At 35.6% G+C, this 22,316-nt stretch overlaps 1 long non-coding RNA gene across 1 annotated transcript in view; it reads right to left on the bottom strand.

Moving 5' to 3' along the window:
• The window catches only part of LOC119641701, a 219,114-nt gene that overhangs the window by 17,851 nt on the left and 178,947 nt on the right, over positions 1-22,316 (bottom strand). The gene's annotated exons all lie outside the window — the stretch shown is intronic.

The raw sequence follows: 22,316 nt of genomic DNA, 5'->3' as shown, positions 1-22,316 counted from the left end.
TCATATGATTTGTAATAGTCGCCCCTGATGTTACGCAATAGACTTAATAGCTGTTTTTATTTCACAAATTACTTAATTGCCTCCGATTGATATGGTTGGGTAAAAAGTATTCAGCTTTGCAATGTAGCGTCACGTTCCTATAGAATACCTTGTATGACTGATATGAAAGCAATTTTCCTTGATAGCCACTATCTGAAACTAGCAAATATGTGGAAGGTTCGAAATTTCGGCATTCCGAGCTAAGACAGCCTTGTAAATATTTTCCGCAAGCTCTGAATTTAAAAGAGGTTTAATGTGTAGAACGATAATGCGACAGTTGATGCGTAGGGGCTGATTAATCCCTTTGAACCAAGACGGAAACTTCGCATGGCATTTGTCTTAGGCTGCTTTCCTTAATCATTGGTGGGAGTTGTCCAGTATTTGGAGCTTTCTATTCCATGAAACTATGTTAATCTTTGGAGGACAAATAATAAAGGTCTCGGCCCCTTCAACTTTTTGCCTTGCTTCCTGTAAACGGTAGCTGTTTGCTTCAAAACTCTTGCCTCTATTGGAGTTACTGAGCGAGTCGACAAAGAGAAGTTTAAAGTTAACCATCTATAACGTGGCAATTGGATTTCCGCGTAGAAGCCTACGAGGAGTATCGGAAGAGTGTTCTCTTTTCTGAGAAAAAAGAATATTTTCGTCTCCCGTTCGGTTGTCTGTCATGGAGGCGGCCATCAAGCTTACTTAAGTGCTTCTGGTACTATGACGTGTTAGAGAGCTGGAACAAAGTTGAGTGTTTGCTGTGTGAGGACCTCTTTGGAAATCTTATTCCCTCGAAGATAGTTAGCTGGATGGCCTTCCGGACTGCATGTATGATCCTAAGGTAAGCGTGGGCCTGGCTGCGTATAGTCAGGTAACACCCAAACTTTTATAGCATGGCATAAGTCCAAAAGACGACAAGTCGTGGAATTGTGGGTGCGCTTGGTGGTCAGGTTGTCTGAAGTGTGATTGCTCATGACATGACGACACACTTTCCATCTGACTAAAAGAGTTAAAAACCTCTATTCCGATAAGGCAGAGATATTGCAAAAACTGGGCCAAATAAGCATTAGAGGTAAAGTATAAAAGTGTCAAAAGCGACGTTCCCAAAACATCATCGTCTGCACTGGAGAGTGCACTTTGAGAGAACTGCTAGCATGCAGAAAACCGGGATTGCCAAAGCCCAACACATGCGCAGGCAACCTGCCATTGTATTCGCTTCAACCAAACCCGTTAACAAAGATCACCAACTAATAGCGATTGTAGCGATTTTATGTCTTAATATTGTTCGTAAGGAAAAGTCAAACTGCGAACAGTCTTGTGCCCTTTTATGCCGGCTACTGAATTAAGATTAAAGTTGTATGCGCAACTCTCATTAAGAAAGAAAAAAATGTGAAAATTTTGTTCACGATTCATGCTTACACCCACTTTTTAAGTCTTCAATCTGCCACGACTCGTATATGCTGTTTTGATTCTGTTAGCTTAACACTTCGTGTTATGGGGAAACAAAACGAGTAAATCACACTAAAGGTAAAAAAAAAAGAAAAAAAAAGTTATGACGAATTTGAAGAGCAGCCATTTCTGCTAAGACTTTACCTTGTAAGGGGCGCACAACATTTGAAATAAAGCAATTTCGTTGTCCGTCCGTTCTCTACCGCATTTCAGGCAAAAGCCGCTTAATCACATGCACACCATCATTTACATTCAAATAATAGGTAAGAACTCTGTTACCTTGTAAATGACGGTAAAACTTTATTATGACGAATATTATCGCCCGAGCACATACATCCAAATACAAAATGAATGCGATTTTACAGGCACAAGCATTTATGATTACAGGCACTTGGCTCGAGTATTTTCTCGTGTTGTAGTAGAGGTTTTTTTTAAATTTTGGAAAATTTCATTGGCTTTTTATTATGACGGTGTGCTACGTGCAAAACGTTAATCCGAACCAATTGAAAATGAAAAACAACAATCATAACAATGCTTCTATGCAGAACTAGAAACTTGTTGATTTATACGTATGTACCGAGCGAGCAAATTGAATGATGAATTGTTTGGTCTAATCGTTCAAACGTGTTAATCGGTCGGTTTGTATTTCTAAAAAGCGTAATTACTTTATTATTGCACTCATTTGCTGTACAAACAAGAGTTTATAGTCCGTACGGTATCTACTTACCTGTAATCTCTTAATGACTTATCTTAGATTGAAAGTTTAATTCTAAGGAATTATAACTGACTGCTTTTAAATGACTGCACTTGACATGTTGTCCTCGTACGCCTTGAAATTCACTTAACTCTAATCACAACCAGCTCTTTATAGCAATAAAGTTCAAATCAATTACATGACAGACTATATAAATACAGAGTATTTTACAAATGGTATAGTAGTTGTAGTAGTTGTTCAGAAAAAAAATGCTCATACCATCTAATTATACGGTAGTAGCATATAAAAAGTGCTGAGGACGGGCTCTTTAAATTGAACGTCTATTGCAACGGTCCAAACTAGTGTAAGGGTAAACTTTTAGTGGTTCTGTTTGTAACGCTCGCAAAAATAAACGGTCCATTATTTCATGTACGTTAGCAGATGTGTTAACGTGAAAACGCAATTTGCGAATAGATGTCCCTAACGTCATATGTAGTGGAAATACATGTTTTTTTTGTAACTTGGATATTCGGCAGCAATGAGTGGTCGTAATACCAACACACATCGCCCCTTTGACACTTGTGGCGGTTTCAAAGCAACGTCTAAGAAATTTGATTTTTGCTATGTCAAGAGGACAGTTAAGAGAAAGACAATCCGCCAATTTGTGGAATCTAGACATAGAAAAATTGATTGCACTGCGTCTTATCACCAGCGGAACTAAAGTTTTGTGTAAAATTTTAGCATAACTGAATATACGGAAGTGCACACTCGCAGCCAACATCGATCGGAACTAGGAGTGTTACTCTGAGCCGAGGCAAAGTTGTAAAAGCTTGATGACCGACGTGAAAATTAAATTAAATTCGGTATTAGCAGAGCAGCCGAGACGACCGTTGTCGCACATTAAGAGCCCGGTAAAGAGATTAAATTGTAGATAGCACTTAGACTTTAGCACACGGCCCTAAACAGCTTGTACAATACGAAATTTTTTTTACCTTGGCTCTGGTTTATGAGTATAAAATTCTTAGGTCAAAGGTTAGAAGCATTGCCGGTCAGTCAATAAGACTATCTAATAACTTTACTGAGAGAGAAAGATCTAGAAGATAAGCCCGGGATTCTCTAATGAAGCCGGCTTGCTTTAAGTCATAACCAATGAGAACAAGATGTCGCAACCTATCTGTCTTAGGAGGAAGAAAGTAATTCTTGTCATTAATTTGGCGAATTAAGAAAAGTAAGCAAAAAAGTGAGAAAAACTGATCCAATAAATACGCAGTCAACGACAGGGTTTTGATGTTTTTGAAAAGAGAAAATGACAAAATCAATGCTTTCACCATAAGTTTGCAACAGCTGAGCTCATCACTTAGATTAAGCCGTTCATTGTTTGAGTCGCCAGCCTTCTTCCATAATCACTTTCTACATATCAGCTGCGAGGAGGTTACTGTGTTACTGTTGCTCTATAAGCAAGAGGTTGGCAAACTCGGTTACTTGAGCGAAATTTTCGTCTCGTAAGACACATTTACGAAGCTATTTGAAATTCAATGTTTCTTGTCTTCTCTCTGAAAAACAAGAACGTCCGACTCCCACGTAAACAAAAAATTCATTTGCGGTTTCGATCCACCAAAAATGCCTTCGCTCTTGTTATATACCTTTATAAGGTTAGAATCTTATAAAATTGAGATAAAAAATTACAAATTATTGAATAACACGTGTTAGCGAAATAATTGAAAGTTTATCAGTAAAGCAAGCAGAACACTATGTTGTAGTTTTCAGACATTGGCCTAAAGTGAAACTCACAACAGAGAAGCCGTGGGTCACGTTTTTCAACGTTAACCGTAACCGAACCAAAAAAAAAAAAGATGTTAAGTTTAACGATTGCGTAAGTAAATGAAAAAAAAAAGCAATAAGTAAAAGCATTACATTTACTTATTTCCCTACAATTTATCGACCATAAAATAAACTTCACTTATATATATGTATAAGTGCTTATGGTTATTAGCATCTTGACAAAAATTCTGCAGTGAAGAGAGCACACCTTGTTTTCATAGAACCCCACGAATCCTATCGAATGCCTAGTTAAGTTGATTTAATTACTGCACCCACTGTTTAATTAGTCATCATAAAATCCAGAAGCCATGAGGAAGTACAATTTGTTTATATATTGATTTCTTTCTTCTCTGCTACTTGTGAAATACATATCTATATAATGATTACTTAAACAGCGAAATTCTTTTTTGTTTTCGTTCATGTACTAAAATAAATGATTTAAAACGTAGACAGCCAGCCCCAGCCAGCACATCAATGAAATTTTTTGTTACATTTTAGAAATATTTCAAAATAAAGTGAAAAAGCTTTTGTTTATATTTGGGATCGGTGAGAGAAAAAGTGCACTACCTCCGAATGTTTGAACGTAGATACATTTAGGAGAGTCGTCGTGCGTAACAAGTTAATAGAACCAAACAGGATGCATATTAAAAATTTTTCAATGTTATAGATTTCTGCTTCGTTGAAACTGGGGACAATTTCTCTTAATGCTTTTTCTGTAACAAAGATAGAAAGCTTTGAGCACCTGCGATCAACACAAGCTGCACCGCAATAGATGCCGAGGAACACTCGTGAGGGTGTTCGTACCTAACCATAAACGACGATTTGAACACTGGATGGTAATCCGACACACAAGAGTTGCAGTAAATCGTGTTTGAATTTTAGCCGAGAAGGGGGAGTCTGTATAAATCCATCTCTTTTATCATGTTTTTTACATATGTCGCTCGTGATGGGCGTATAGTGGCCGATAGTATTGGATAGTCGATTCCAATTCGATCAATTTCGAAAAAAAATATAAATTATTTTTAAAAGCAAATATTTTGAGTTATTCCATTTTTGCTTTCAGTATTTAAGTTTTCCGTTTTTTTTTTTCTTTTCTAAAAGTGTTCTAGGTTTGGAATGTGGCAATTGGTGCTAACTTCTATTACTGTGTATTTCGTTAATATATAATTTTACTTTTAAAAGGTGTTCTCTTAAGGGCGCCCCTCACCAGACTTCGTTTTCCGTTTCCGGCTGAGTGATCTAAAGAGCTGTTCTGTTAAAGCCGTGAAAAATGGTCGATCACGAATTCTGTTTTTTTTTTTTCTATTCCACCAGGATTGTCGGTCCACTGCCACCTTTTATACGTAAGGCTTCGTCTAGGATTCATTTTACTTTTCAACGAATTGTTTGAGCAAAGAGCTTCACCTCAGAGAATTTCAATTCCAATAATCATGTTTGTTTGACTGTGGGACATTGAGTTTAGACTCTAGCGCGTTACCCGCAAGGAAAACCAATTCTTTGTGCAGAATACTAAACGAAAAGCGATCGTTTCTAAGAAAATCGTGTAAGCAGCTAAATAATGATTACTTTTCCCTACATTCTTTCGATAATGGTTGAAAGCGATGTAATATTAAAGACCATTTGTGATCAGTTGTTTGCTTAAAGGGAGACATATAAGCACCTGTGCATTAGCTATAACAATTGATCGAAGGTAAACGCTTCGAAGCACAGGCTTAACAAAACGCTACAATGTGTGTCTCTTACCGTAGTAACTATACTGAGTATAGAATAATTGTGTAATGGGAATCACTCACTCACTCACTCACTCACTCACTCACTCTTCGAACGTTAACTAATTTTGCAATATTCTTCGATGATATTCGAAAGTGTGCTTTAAAGACGCAAAGGAAAATGCATGCCACTCTAATGGAATCTGCATCATGTTTATAATTACCCGCATCTGCCGCTTAGTATACAAACTAGAAAAAAAAAAAAAGAAACATAAGATTTCCAATAATTCTTAATTAACAGCTATTGCTGTGTAGGGACTAATAGACGAAAACCATTTATTTGATCTTGCAAAGCTTGTTTCGTTAGAACAGCACGCAGTTCTATGCAATTTAATTACTAGAAGTGTTCAAGAGAAGAAAACCAATTAAGAGTCATTGTCTATCGGCAGCTATTTTAAATAAACAAATAAATCGTGAGTTGATCGTTTTTTACAATAAACTGTAGCCCCATAATAAGACACAAAGAGTTTGCATAAGCAACTGTAAAACCGTCAAGCAAGTATGGTATATCTATGCCTGCCATATGCACTTATATGCATGTTAGGTAAATACGACGGCTTATTTAATACATTCAATATGTAAATATGACTGTGCAAGCGATTTGATGAATTGATGAATAACTTGACGTGCCACGGATTGTCAATAAACGTGCAACATTTAGGTGTACATTTGTTAAGCATATTCAAAAGCATTCGAGATTTGCAGTAAGGAACAGTAAGCAAAACTTCATATACCGAATACGGGCTTACATTGTATTATATGTATATATACGTATGTATAAGCCCGCCAAAGTAGAGTTTACAAAGTCCATGACGATTGAGTTTACACATATAAATCTATACATATATATATATATATGTTTATATATGCGTTCAGTTGGTGCCACCAGCAGTGGCACGATTTGACGACAACTACTTGCTAAGCAGAAAAGAGAAAAAGAAAAACTGCATATATAATACCATTAGCTTCTAATGGGGAGGGAAATTGCTTAGGAAAAGAAAAAATATAGCAAAACTGAATTAATTTCTTGAACGTAGAATGAAAATAAAAACAGCTTTACTGGTTGGCTGGTTGGCTGGTTGACTGTTTTTATATGACGAGAAATCACTTAAAAATAATTGCCAGGCCCAACTAAGCGACCACATGACCAAATCGCAAACAAAAAAAAAAAAAAGAAAACTTTATTCAGGTAAAGTGTGTCGCCATCGTCGTCTTTGGGGAACTCTAAGGTAATCGTATATCACTCTATTTCTTTAGAGAGATAGAAAAACCATTAAGTTTCCTTAAAAATGCAATATGTATATATATGTGCATACGTGTATATGTAGAGAAACCAAAAAAAAAAAAAAAAAAGACAATCATACGTACATACATACATACATACATACACAACTGAAACTTTAAATAATGTGAAAACTACTTCAAATCAGACAAATGTAGACCCTCGTTGCATGCTTATGTATATATGCATGTATGTATGTGTTATTGCTTTTATATGAATGCAGAAAGACTTTCTGATATAAATATTTATGCGAGAGAATACATATTTTCAAATCGCAATTTAAAATATTCCGTTGCTGATTGTAATCGCAGTTATGTATGCATGAAGCGGCTACCGGTCTTTTGCGAAACTTCAATATTCCCAAAGAGCCAAACTACCTAACAAGCAAATAAGCAAGCAAGCAAGCAAGCAAGCAAGTAAGCAACAGTAACAGCAACAACAAAAAGGCAACCAACCAACGAATCCGTCAACTAACCAACCAAACAGCCAGCAAGCAAACCAAGCAGCCAGCCAGCCATCGATCCATCCATCCATCCGTCCATCCATCCATCCATCTATTCAACAATTGTGTTTTGTTTGTTTGTTTGTTTTTTTCTTTTGTTTTTTTTTTTTCTTTTATATACAGACGATACATACGTGCAAGTTTGAATGTAAAATAATATCTTCTTGGCATTTTCCTTTGACTCCTTTTGATGATGATGGCTGGCTGGCTGGCTGGCTGGCTGGTGCTTCATTTGCACATAAAGTAGCAATTTTTTAAGTTAAAACGGTTTCTCTACGCCTTACTTGGAGTTATGTGGGCAAGCAAAAGCACCCAACTATACCATAAGGTTAATCATTCATTCAAGTTGTCTAAAAAATAGTAAGCCCTATAATAACGATAACTTAAGTTAAATCAAAAATCACGCTTGAAATTAATAGATTAAATAAATAATTTGACATAATTTGATAATTTTTAACCTCTTAAAAGCTTAATATTTTTTAGATTAATAAATATGTACACAATTTTCCATATATAATGTTTGTAACATATATATATGTATATATATATATATATATATTTATGTATATTGTGCTGATTTCGATTGCCATTTTTGCTATGATTGTTGTTGTTGTTGCTTTTGATTGAAATAAATGCTAACGATTAAAAATGCATCATAACGCCCTCATAGGGTACGCCGTTATATGTATACATTAAAATTATGTACACGATATATGTTTGTCATTATTAACGGGCTTACCTGCAATAATACTTAATTGTGTCAATACGCCCACTATGTAATAAGAATACTTTTTTCTTTTTTTTTATTATCTTCTGCAGCAGAGATCAATCTTTAACTTGAAGTGTTGGTATCAGTGACATTGTTTGTTTTTATAATTAAATAAATTATTAGCAAAATAATGACAAAGCATTCGAGAAAGGTGTCGCTTAACGTTTTGTTGCTTAATTTGATTATTATGGCATTCTCCTTAGGTTTCTCTAACAAATTTTATCTGAAAGGTGCTAAATTGCTTTTCACGTGATTCGATGCTCATGAAGATGAAGCAAAACTCAATTCCATTCATGAGCGTTAGTGGAAAAATTTATCGTAAAAAGTACGAGATGACGGAAATGTCATTAGTGTTATGATTCATTTTTATGTCAAGGTGACATTAGCAAAAGAGTGTATAACGTAATCCTTATTTATAATATCTTTAGTAGTTACTCTGTGTGAGCATGAGAAGAAAATATAGATTTTAAGTTTAAGGAGGTAAACCACTGTACATTTTTCGAAATATCAATTATTTTTGTTTTGCTTAATAGACGCTTTTGACCTTCTAGGACGAGTGGAACACAATTTATTACCCGAAAAAAGTATTTTTCTTGAAAATTTTGAATTATCCTCCCAAGTGCTACGACAAGAATATTTATTTGAAATGAGTTGCAGCTGAGAAGTGGCAGTAGCTTAATGTCTTGCCTTTCCATTGCTGCCTGTTCTAGTGCCCTAACCGATGTTTTTGGAAAGAGCCTCTATTCATTTAAAAGTACTTCTAAAGAAATGTGTTAGTGTGGCTCCATGAAGGTAACTTTCAAGTATGTAGGAAGCTAAGAGCGATTCCAAATTGTTTCATTGCCTCTACCAAGAAATTGAAAGCTTGAGACGACGTTTTTGGAGTTCGTTATGGATTCGGCTATAGAATTATTTATTTGCTTATGAAGTGAACATAATATAAAGTGTAAAACGCGCGATTTTGTCTTTGACAGATGCAGCACAAGAGGCACTTTCAAGCAAAAAATCGACGAGCAAAGGGAATGAAGAGGAATGTTTGAAGTTGGAAGGGCAGTTTTATGGTCGTCAAATCGGCGATTAATATAAAAAAATAACAACACATTTGTTATGACAAGAAAACATGTCTCTCACACAACCTGAAACTTTAAACGTGTTTTCCTCTAAACAAGATTTTTCCAAACGACCCGCGAAATAACTCTGAGAATTTTCATTTTCTTCATCTGTATTCCTTACAGTTTCCTTAAAACTATATTTTCTAGAGAAATGTGTAGGATTTCTTTGAATCAATTATGCTGCTTGCCATATAGCCCGTTAAGTAAAAGATGCTCCCAGAGAATGCCTGGAGTGTTGCCATTTTTTTAATATTTTTGTAAATTTTTTTTTTTTTTCTAATGCCCTAAATATACTCCTAAAATATTACTATATTAGTAGATTTCCTAATGTCCTTAAAGAACTTATTGTTTTAAGCTATTTCAGTGTTCTTTAACCTCTGAAGCCTCAATATAGGGGTAAAAGGATAGTTTTTTCCCTTTCGCTGCTTGTGAGTATTTTAAAAGAGAAATTGAATTGGAGGAGAAATAATTGTACCCATTTGGAAGACTGCACATGGTTTTGTCTACCTCTTCCATAACCAACGCTCGCTTTCACTTTAAGAACTTCAAAGCATTTTGAGGTAGCCAGACAGATAATTAGGACTAAAGGCATGCATAGTTATGTGGTGCAGGCTAATGTTTATTTTTTGAAAAGCTTTTATAGTGAATGGTTGTGTTACAGTAGCGAGACGTAGGCAAGCCGTGGAAGGTCATAGTGAGCTTATAAGACATACTTCAGTTTTTTATTTCAAAAAAGGTAAAAGATCTGCAAAAGCGTATAGCTGATAGAAGTAGAGGCTTTGTATGGAACTGATGCTGTGGCAGAACGCACAAACAAACAACAACAAACAAAATTGGTTTGCGAAATTTCTTTCTACAAGAAATATTCAACTCATCCATAGCTAAAAGTTTATTTATTCCTTACATAAAGAGAAAATCTTTTATTTCATAATGAAAATCGGCGAGGAATTGCCGGACTACCTAATAATCGACAAACGGATTGGCAATTAAGAAACTTACTAACCACGAATCAAAAATTTGTGCATTAAATAATCTTTGGCGCTTGCTCTTAGGTGTTCACAACAAAATTTTATTTTTATCGTTCAACGGAAAAGGGAATTTCAAATTTTTTCCAAGAAGAGTTTTAGTTAATTGCAAACTTTTGAAGGCTATGCAACATCTTTACTTATTTCTTATATTCCAAAGGGTTTTGTAGAATTAAATCCGCTCTCTGTTTGGCAACAGAGATCGCAGCGGGTCTACTAAATACATGTTCTTCCTCAAAGCAGTTCGTAAGTAGTAGTAGCTTCTCTTCTTGTACAATCGACAGGACCGACATTCGCCCCATAAGAGATTGAAAGCATATGCGATCTCTTATTGCCCGCATCATCAGTGCAAAACGTTAGCCACTTTAACCACCAGATTCGGTTGTTTCTTTTAAATTTTTGCATAGATTCCCTCTCGTTGGCGGCAATGCAATGCATCCCTTATAATGGATAGGATAGCCTTTTCGAACATTGGTGTAACAGTTGCAACAAAGAAAGAAGCTTTTCATCGGCTCGACCATAAGGTTTTTCGCTTATGGTTTCATCTGCGGTCGTCCGAACTGGCTAGAGTGCGTTGCGTTTTGATTAAATTGCGTAGAATTTCAGGTGGCAAAGCTTTTTTATATTAAATCAAATAACACCTAAAAGTCAAGCAATTTTTTGATGTGACCCTGCTTAACAAAGGATCTTTAGATTCTTGGCAATGACTGAAAAGCTCTTGCAGGTGGCTTTCGTTTTGTTTTCCGAAAACATGATACGTCCTTTTGTTTGATTGATTTCTCCAGACAACGAAAATTTTGGAAGTTTTTGTCTCGACAACCGGTCCTTAATAATGGCATAAGACAAATTTTTGCTCCAAGTGCTTAACGTCTAGGGAAAAATTCCCAGTGGACGCCATCCAATCTCCTTTTGCTTGGAACTTTAACTCTAAAATTTTTTTATGAAGACGGCCCAGCACCTTTCAACCTAACTGACAAAATACAACAAATAATTGAATAAAAATTTTATTTATCTAAACATTTTTATCACTTTTACATTTTAGGTCATTATCGGTCAATAATAATGCAAACGGGTTTAGTTTTAAAAAAAAAAAAAATTCTCAAAAAATCTTTGCATACAAATTTGTATGTACGTCCACATCAAAATATAAATAATGGAGCTAAAAAAGCAGTAGCAAAAATTATGATCTGTTTTTCCTTTTTGTGCGTTATCATAATGCAACAAACAAATAATAAACTTCATTAAAAACTCTACACAAACATGTGTACATTAAAAAAAAAACAAAAAAAACAAAAAAAAAAAAACGGCAGCCACAACCAAATCGAAATGAAATTTTTCACAACTTTACGATTATTTCATGAACCAATAACGTACACGTACGTGCGATTATATGAAAAGGAAAACAAAATACATATGCACGCCGATCGGCTTACTGGCAGGCAGTCAGGCTAATGACCCAAGAGTGGTGGCGCCTTCAAAGCCGAAACTCTCTCTAAACAACAAAAATGACTAACAGAATAAGTAACAAAAAAAAAAAAAAAAAAAAAGCATAGCAAAGCTAGAAAGAAAAACTATACGCATCAACATACGAAAACATTTACTTTGTTGTGGAAACGTGCGTGCGTGTGTGTGTGTGTGTGTGTGTGTGTGTGTTTGTATGAGAGAACAGCAGAATTGCATTGCAAACTTTATGTTAGTTTAAGTGTGCATGTCTTCCTTCTTTTTCACAGTTTCGCCAGTTGTGGTGGTAATGCTTTCAATGCGATGCATTTCTGTTCAGCCATGACCATAGACAGCGGTTCGCTGACATAGCACTTCCTAAACCAAAACAAGCGCTAAACTATTTGTCATATTTGCTGCCGTTGTTGTTATTATTAGTAGTGAGGTTTTCAGTTGTGTTGCTCTTATCATAAAATAAACAACAACAAAAAAAAAAGAAGTAAAAAAAAATACTAAAATGAAAAAAAAAAAATCCGACAACAACAACAACAACAAGATCCAGTACCATCAGTAGCATAACAGCACAGCAAACGGACAAACGAATATTGCATATTCGTCGATGATGATCAATGCCATGAATTATGATGAGGATTTATGTTTGACACTGTCACTGTCGCTGTGGCAGAAATAGTTTATGACCCAACTAATGCGCTCCCAACTGCAAAAATAATAATAAGCAAGAAAAAAAAAAAAAGCATTCTGCTGTGCTATGTGACCACTGTAACACTCTTATTCTCTCTCTATCTCTCTCTCTCTCTCTCTCGCTTTCAGATATTCTCAGTTGTACGTTTGACTGTACCCGTCGTTTGTTCTTCTCTATGCTTGCACTTGCACTGTTTTGTTTTAGTGATTTATTAAGTGTTAATAAAGAACTTTTAATCCATTGGCTTGTGTACATTTACATTTCATTTTTCATATTTGTTACTTGTATGGCTGGCTGGCTGGCTGGCCGGCTGTAGTCAGTCCCATAAGAACACTAAGCAAATATGCATTTCAGTCAGACCTATACAGTCGTCGTCTGTGTTTATGTATTTGTTTGCAAAAGCTATGACCAGTTTGACAGTCGGATACAACAACAGTCAATAATAATAATGCATCGGTTATGACACCTTCCGAAGTCAAGTATTCGGTTCATTTTACGATTTTGCTTATCTATGAAGTTTCACACACAAGCATCCAGTCATCCGTGCGTGCATGTACGTGCATGTGTACATAATGCACAATGCAATACATTCATAATCATTTCGTATAAGAGCAATTTTGTAATAAAATTGCGCGAGACTGCAAATTAAAATTGCATTTTAATAAGTTAATCCATGCGTGCGCGTCAATGTGTACGTGCGAGGATCACAAATATAACTCTTGCCTATATACACGTACTTTCATATACATGTATAAAACACATATATGTATTTATCTATTTATATATATATATATAAATGTATCTATACATATATGTGCTTGTGTATGTAAATATGTATACTGCATATTTATATACTTCGTTTTTATTTGTATTCGAAATAAAAAAAAAAAAACAAAAACAAAATAGAAAAAAAAGGAATAAGCGAACCGAAATTGTTTTTGTACCCATTAACCCTACAATCTCAGCATAACATTCCTTTAGTGAGGCTGCTGCATCCATGTTGTTGCTTGGCCTATTGTTGGGCTGTGAGTGCATGTGCGTGTGTGTCGGTGGGTATATTTAATTTCCGACATGTTCAAGTTCAGTTTTTCAGCTTTTGAACTGCATTTACACCTTCGCACTATGTTGTAAATTTAATACACCTGTGAGTATGTATGCATGTGTGTACACATATATATATATATATATATATATATATATATATGTTTGTATGAAATGATGGTCTCCAGTATGTGAACACATTTCCATCGAACACTGCAGCATTCACTGTCCGAAATATCAAATGTTCGTAGATATATGCGCAAGTGAATGGTTTTATGTGTGCACTACATTCACTTAATTGCTGGTATGGTAATGATACTCCGCACTCTCCACTCTTATGATAATAATGATAATTGTTAATAGTCGAATGAATTGTTGTGTTGGAATGTAAATTTGATAATTGAATTATTAAAAGCAGTTAAACAACGTTACACACAAACATGTTTATAATAACTCGAAATTATTTCTAATGGAAAATTTTATATGCCATGCAATAACGACATTACGAGTTCATAATAAGTTCATCATGCCAATAAAACTTTTCCGATTCAATTGCTCAGAAAACAATACTCATTTCCGAGAATGTAATCCCATCATGCGTACTTTGTTATGCAATAAAAAAAATTATCAAAAAAATTTCAGTTCGAGATCAACGCTTCTCTAACGATTTTGGATACAAAAATTGGATGAAACCGCGCTTAGGGCGTTACCACATGAATCAGTAGTCATCGAAGCAAATTTATAAAGAAGTCGTTATTGCTTCGGAGATTAATCGAGCAGCTGGTGAAAAGAAATAAATCTCTCTTTTTTTGTTTAGATGGACGAATTATATAACGGCTTTGGGGCACTGAAAAAGCCACTGTATGGAATCACTTAATAGATATATGGAATTATACGATGATTATTCACTGCTTTCTTTGACAGTTATACGATCATATTTATTAGGTACTAAGCAGTGTGTGTTGCCTATCCAGAAACGGAGATGCTTGTTTTGATAAGTAACCCATCCAGGTCGTGACGTTAGCTGTAAAAATAGACATAGAAAAGTCACAACGATTTCCAACCGATACCGAGAGAGATATATCGAGGGTTTTCCTTTAATAGAGATTTAAAAGTATGGTAAGAATTTTGAGCAATAGATCGTATAGCTAAAGGATTAGAGTTATGTTTTGATTACGATGGTAAAACCACATGGAGCGAAATTACGCAAGCTGCATAAAACGGGGTTTTGTCGTCATATCTACGAAGATTTCAATGTCTCGACATTTTAGTTTGGAAACATCGAACCACTCCTGTGCCGTTCATGACAACATCACTATACTTTCCGTAAAGCGTTTACGATACAGTTAATCTCGATAATTGGATAGTTTTAAAAGCGAAAAATTTCATATCTATATATCTTTTTATGGATTGAATTTTTTCGAAGGGGCCTTCGTGTTCATTTTTTGTTAAACAGTGGCACAAAGTTTACTGACTTGGAAAAAGCATAGATTGATTGATCATACATAGACCCCAAGGATTTTTTATGTTATATCAAGCTTTTCGAGTCCGTAAATTAGATTTGTGTATATAGCACCCACGATGGACAGGATATTAATTAAGGAATAGTTTTCCCAAAAATAGCTGTGTTTACCTTATTTATGTTTTGGGTGTGGTTTTATCAATTAGAATTATTCACTGTATGGGGTAACCACAGTCCTCACAATCTTCCCCGAAACGATTTGCAACCAGGAACTCAGTTTGCTCGCATGCGAACTTTCCGCATGCACTGAAAAATAGATACGGTCACTCTTTGCGTAACTTGGACATCCTAACGTCCGTAGTCCCCATAGTTTTCGACTGCCGATATTACGCGGCATTGTCATGGCGCACTCTTGCATCTTGATAAATATGTCATGGACTGCCTTTCAAACTTGCTCCATGGATTTGAATGTATGAAAAGCAGACATCAGCCCCCCGACACTGCCAGACGCTACTATCACACTACTATTTCTCTGATTCCCTTTAAAGCACACAGACCTGTGATAAATCTTAGGGCTCCGCAGTAGCTAATTGTCGAGTAAAGAAGTCTGCAAAAAGACAACTCTTGATACTCTCGATAATTTTTCCATTGTAAGTCCCTTGATGAGAAATCGACTACGATGTACTATGACCCATTGGATATACTACAAACTACCTCGTCAATCGCCGCCCAAAAGTCGAGCGTACCAAAGCGACGTTTAAAATGATCGTGAATTTGAAATAAATATGGAACCGTACATTTAACGACCTTAAAAATGCCCAAGATCTGGTGGAAATAATTTTAGACACAGGAAGCTATTATTAATCTTTGAGAGAAAAAATAAAACCTTTCGCAGGCATCTGTTAATCAATTGGTATTTCGTTCTTCTAATTCGCAAATAACTTTAGTGGTTTAGAAGGTTCGCTTTTGCTTTACATTGCTTTCTTTCCTTGTGCTGAGCTTCAGCAAAAATTTCACGACTGATCTCAAAGTCGACAACAATTTTATCAGGTTTCATCTTTCATATTGTACTTTCGGAGACCACGAGCCTGGTTTGTGCCGGCGGAAGAAAAGCTCTCGTAGGATGTACGCGGGTCTTCGCGACAATGAAGGCTGAAAACACTTAGATCAGTACGGGAGATAGGGATGACATGATTTGAGTCTGCTTATATGGAAATTCTAGAGGCTTCGTGGTACGTTGATAGACTGCCACGCAAAGTCGACAAAATTGGTCAGAAGTAGAACGGATGACCGGGTCTTTTGGTATTGGACCAAGTGTCAACTGTTTTGATATAAAGTCTTTTTGCTCTATCACTGTAGGATGCTTAAGTTCGACCAGTCCCAACAATTGTTTATGCGTTACAAAATTTACGCACCTTTATCCGCAAATGTTCGATTATCAATAATTATTTACGTAAAGAGTCCTTCTATTTATTTACTCAATTCATTTTATTTCTTTTGAAAGCCATTTCCATCAGTACTCTCTCATTATTTATGCCATGTCCTATTAAATGTAAACATACAAACATTTACCGAACAGCATCACCTCATCAACAAAAACAGCAACAACAAAAAATAACACAATCATAAACATACAAACATTCTTTGCCATAAACTTGTCCCATCAAATTGTATTTGAACCAACAACGACGACTTCACCGACATCCGTGTTAAAAGCACAAACGAGAAAGAGAAGGAGAGACACCCAACACGACAGAAAAATAAGTAAGTAAGTAAGTAAGTCAAGCAACAACAATCATGGATGGAAGCACATACAACTATACTATATATGTTTTCATTGACGATATGCACACACTTCAAAAAAAACATAAGCAACAACAGCAGCAACAATAACAATAAGAACAACAACAACAACAACAACAACGGCAACAGCATGACGAAATCAAAAGTTTTTAATATAAGATTGCAGTAGTAGAAGGAGAGTATATTAGGTAGCAAAATTTTTACGAGCTCATTATGGGCCATTTCGGCGATTGTTGTGATCCTTTTATGCGCTTTCGAATGACTTTAAATGGTTATGATGCTATTCTGTCTGTCGCCACCGAAACGCCCCAATGCGCGTTAGTTTGTCGATGCTTTTACGTTTGTATCAACTGATGTTTTGCTCTTATAACTAACTTACTTGACTACTACGGACGCAATGTATGTGTTTCGTAAAAGTGGTATATGTATGTTATGTTATTCATGTTGGTACCAAATACTACTACTACTACTACTACTACTACTATTGACTATGTATTGGAATGTAGTGCCTGTGTGTATGTGCTGAACGGAGTGCTAGAGTGTTTATAGTTCTTATTAGTGGTGGCGATATATATGATGGTTTCTGCCATATTGGTAGGTCTAGAGAGCTTTTACGGTAAAATCTTGAATGTCGCCGTGACTACGGCCATCATCACTCATCTGCACATACGTGTACGCTCATCCATATTCACATACTGAAATTTTTGCAATATTTCCACTGCATTTTTTCTGTTTCTTTATTCTTTTTTTTTTTTTTTTTGCCTTTGCTATAAAGTCAGTGAGTGTATCGTCAAAGACGCAAGTGTGTATGTGTGTTTGTGTAGTTTCCTTTTTCAAACTGTAGGATGCACATTTACTTATTCTCTTTTTGAAATATAAACATTTTTCAGTTTTTTCTTCATATATGTCCTTACGATTAGTGTGTGGTTTTCTTCCTTTGTTGTATGTTTTATTTATCTATTTTTTACTTTTTCAGAAGTTTGTTTAGTGGCAGCCAAAATAAACTTCTTAAACTTAGTTGCTTGCACGCTTCTTTCTCTTGCCTTTCTTTCTATCTTTTCTTCTTCTTCTTTTTTTTTTTGTTTTGTACATTTATTTATCAAATAAACTTACACATAAAGGTTTACATATCTTAACATGAAATAAAGTTTATAAAGAAAGAAGTTTCTTTATTTAGTTGCGATTTTGACTATAAGCAGCACAAAAGTAAAATCGACAGAACTGATTTAATCAACTCATTAGAGGAAGGCATATAATCTTTAATAATAATGCGATTTTTTTTATTCCCTTTTTTTGGCAGGTTTTTTGAAAAACATCAAGCAGAGGTAGAAAAAGTTCAGAGAATCGATACCAAGGTGTTGAGGAATCAGCATAGCTTGACAAATGAATTGATTAATGCAAGGAAAACATCAGCGAAACAATGAAGAAATACACAATAAAGGTGAGTAGAAAATTAAACGCAAGCGCTGTTCGCCTAAGGGAGAACTTACCGAGTCTGATTAAGATCACTAACAGTAACTTTCGCTGCTAGGGACAGACCTGGGGACACTATGATGAACAAATGGGCGGTTGCATAAATAGGATAAGTAGACTAACAGAAGCACATATGGGTAAACTCACAAAAATACGTAGCTAAATCGATTCAGAATTTTACTTGATTACGAGTAATTTACATAAGTTCTGGAACTTTGATGCGTACTTCAAGATGTTGCAAATAAGACGATAATATACACTCTAGCTTACATCGTTAAAATCGCGTGCGCGGAAGAACACACTGTCTGGACTAATTTGAGTAAGAAGTAAGTTTACCAAGGCTAAATATATGTTTACAACTCCTAATGCATATTTCAGGATAATGCAAACGGAATTACATACATATGCCCATTTGGCGGGCGGGTGAACAAAAGGGAGAAAAGGAATCGGACTCTTAAAAGTTAATAAAGAAAGGCAACTGAGGAATCGAAGAATAAATGGTTTGTCTGCAAAGATTCAAAATATTAGAATCGGTAATGAAAACCTAATCCAACCTATCCTCAATTGTTTCCTGAGAGGTGCCAGTAACGAACTAAAACGATATTATAGAAGTCTCCTATTAGTTTGGCACTCAACTAATTCCAATGCTGTTCACTTAATTGATTTTAAAAAACAACGATAATAAACTCGGCTGATGCTGATTTGGTTGTTGTTCGCATAATAACCCAATAATTCGGTTTTTTTAATTCGACTTTATTCATCGACATAGTCGACCTTCAAGAGCGATACCTTTCATACAATCTTTTGGAACTTTTCGACGCATTTTTGCAAAACGATTTGTAGAGATTCTCAAAATAAACTTTAGTTTTTGGAAAGCGAATATCATTTGGTCCAGACATTTTTCTCTGAACTATCCTTTTGAGATCTGTAAATAGAGGACAAGCATCGAGGGCAGGATCTTCAGAAAACTGACCTTTAACTGACCTGCGAACTGTGGCACGGGGTTTCGTTCCACTGCAAGCAAACATGGTATCTACTTGGAAAAGACCATACCGACGTCACTGTTACATTTTGGAACTTCACTTCCCAAGTATCGATAATAATTTTCAATGTTTTTTTTTTGAAGTTTCTAATGCAACGACCTCCTAAATGCGTCCACTGCATCCGGCAGCGATGTCGATACGAAAAGAAGAAATCCATAGTAAATCACTGTTTCCCATGGAGAGGAGCTATTGTAATTCATGCCAGGCTGGCGTAATTGAAACGATATTACTTCCCATCAAAAACGGTGGTTACTTGACGCTCGGAACTTTGTTTTTTCTATTATTTTAAAGGTAACAAAGGTAGAATAACACAAGCCCCAGTAACTGGTAAGCGAAAATCGAAATGACATGAAATTTTGCCAGAGGTCGTCCAAAGGCTGGAACTTTCTTCAAGTAAACTAAAAACTTTTTGTTAAAGACGAGATCCATTTGTCGTTTTGTTCGTATTTCGTTGTAATTGAGGTGGCCGTACACACTTTTGTATGGAACACAGCACCGCTTTTCGAAACATGCGTAGCCAATATTCTTTTTTCTGTTTGCAATTTTTGGCTTAGAGTCATTTGCTCATCAACTATTTTCTGAGAAAACTTTTAGTTCCCATGTCGAGCGATTTGCCGCCGAAAAATTCAGATTCGTTAAGTTATTCATAATGAAATGAAAGAAATTAATTCATAAAACATTTCATCATAAAACATTACTCAATGTCGATGTCGATGCCAATACTGGGACGCGTTATCGTATTTATACTTCTATGTCAACAACAAACAAATTATTTACTTTTAATTGAAACATTTTAAAGTTGTTCATGTACTAGCAAAAGTAACTGACAGAGGCAACCATACAAGCCCGATTTCAAAACATAAATAGCATTAAATTTTATATTAAATGAAATAAGTTACAAAACATAAACACACTTGAACATCAACTTAGTTATATGAAAATGGATACATATACATATACAGATATATAGATACAAATATATACATATTCCGAATAGTATCCACAATATTTACAAAACAGAAGAAAATTGTTTTTTTTTTTTTTTTTTTTTGAAAAAAAAAATTAAAAAAGAAAATAAAAAAAAAAAAAAAAAAAAAAAATTATAAAATTTTTTGGCTTCCAAAAAAAAAAAAAAAAAAAAAAAACAACTTAGAGCGAGAGATGTGTGTAGGCAAGTTTTATTTATTCACACAGCCAGGCAAACACATGTTAAACAGTTCGTAGGGGCTGGCTGCCTGGCCTATAAGAAAATTTTGCCCTCCTCCACCATAATGAATTTTCTTCGACTACTACTCGCGGCCAAAGCAAACACCACCACTTACTAATATAACCAACAACCAAACACTTTTCGCTTTGCTGAATGAGAGATGCACACACACAACACCACACTATATCAAACTAACTCAAGCGATTTTTCATTCACTACAACAACACTAGCACCAGCCAGCACCACATGATGAATTTTATCATTTCTATGAGTTAAATGGGCGAGAAGAGAGCGCACAAATCAAAAATTGAGTTTGAAAATCATAGTAAAAACGCTCAAACATGTTTGAGACCTTAAAATGCAACTCAACTCGTGTGTGTTCTGTTCTCTTGCCCATGAAGAAAAAAGAGGAGTGCATTCATTGATTTTGATTATTTGTATTACGGTATGATGCGTGTTGCGAATGCATTTGAATGCACCCAACTGGTGGTATGGTTGAGCTGGCTAGTTGGCTAGTTCGGTGTGGCACTTCTCGACAATTGGAAGAATAATAAGAACAACAATCGTAAATACAGCAGCAGCTAACTAACTTTGCAACGTTTTCGTTTTATGTGAATTTTTCAGTTCAAATGTTTAACGTGCGAGTCGCAAGTCAAACGAATGGCCAATAAAATAAATCTCCGTCCCGTTTTATTATATTTTATGAAAAACATAATAGCAAAGTTTACCGTGACCGTCGCTTAAACACTACCCCAAGTGTATTAAAAATTGATTTAATGTTTATTTATTTTACCGTTTCCTAAATGTTCCTGCCGTTAACGAGTTAATTAATTATGCGTGTGGATGTGTGGACGTGTGTGTGTGTGTCTGTGTGTGTGTGTAAGCGCGATATACTAAAGTAAAATTTATTATTATGAATGTTTTTGAATTTTTGGAGGTTTCTTTGAGTATAACTCATATAAGGAAAAGAATAAAAAATTAATGCAATAAAAAGCAAAAGCAAAAGCAACCACAACAACAATAACGGTAAGGAAACAGAACAGCAACAGCAAGAATCTTATTGCATGATAAAGTGAACTCTAAAATTGAGTTATTGGCCCAATACAACACTCGTGCAACACCACACTGCGGACCGTATTAGAGCTCCATTAACTCAATGCTTTGCTCTCTCGCGCTCGTTCGCTCGCTCGCTCGCTCTCTTTCTCTCTCTTTCTCTCTCTATCTCTCTTTCTTAGGCAAGTGAATTTTAAAAAAGTAAGTGATTATGATGATGATGATGACGATGATGATGGCGATGGCGATGGTGGTAGTGGCAGTAGTGCTGGTGGTGGTGGCTGCAGTGCGGTTGCCGTCCGAGACCGACGTTTAATGCTTTTACTTTTAAGCCAGTTTTCGTTAAACTTGCTGCTGTGTTTGCTTCGCTCTGCTTAGTTGTGCCGTACTTCGTTTTTTTCGGGGGAGCTCTTCTCATAGCATAGTACACAGCACATCACAGCACAGCACAGCACAGCACAGCACAGCACTGCTAAAAAACAACAAACACACGCAGGCATACAAACACGCACACATACATAAACACAACACAAAAACAAACACACACACACACACACACACACACACACATACTATACAAGCGTAGAGATCCCAAAGCACTGTATGTTAACTATCCAGCTAACAATCATCCATTCAAATGTTCA

The sequence above is a fragment of the Glossina fuscipes genome, unplaced genomic scaffold, assembly GCF_014805625.2.
Source record: "Glossina fuscipes isolate IAEA_lab_2018 unplaced genomic scaffold, Yale_Gfus_2 174, whole genome shotgun sequence".
NCBI classification, from domain to species: domain Eukaryota; kingdom Metazoa; phylum Arthropoda; class Insecta; order Diptera; family Glossinidae; genus Glossina; species Glossina fuscipes.
Note: the sequence above shows the minus strand (reverse complement) of the source record. Positions and strands in the feature narration are given on the sequence as shown.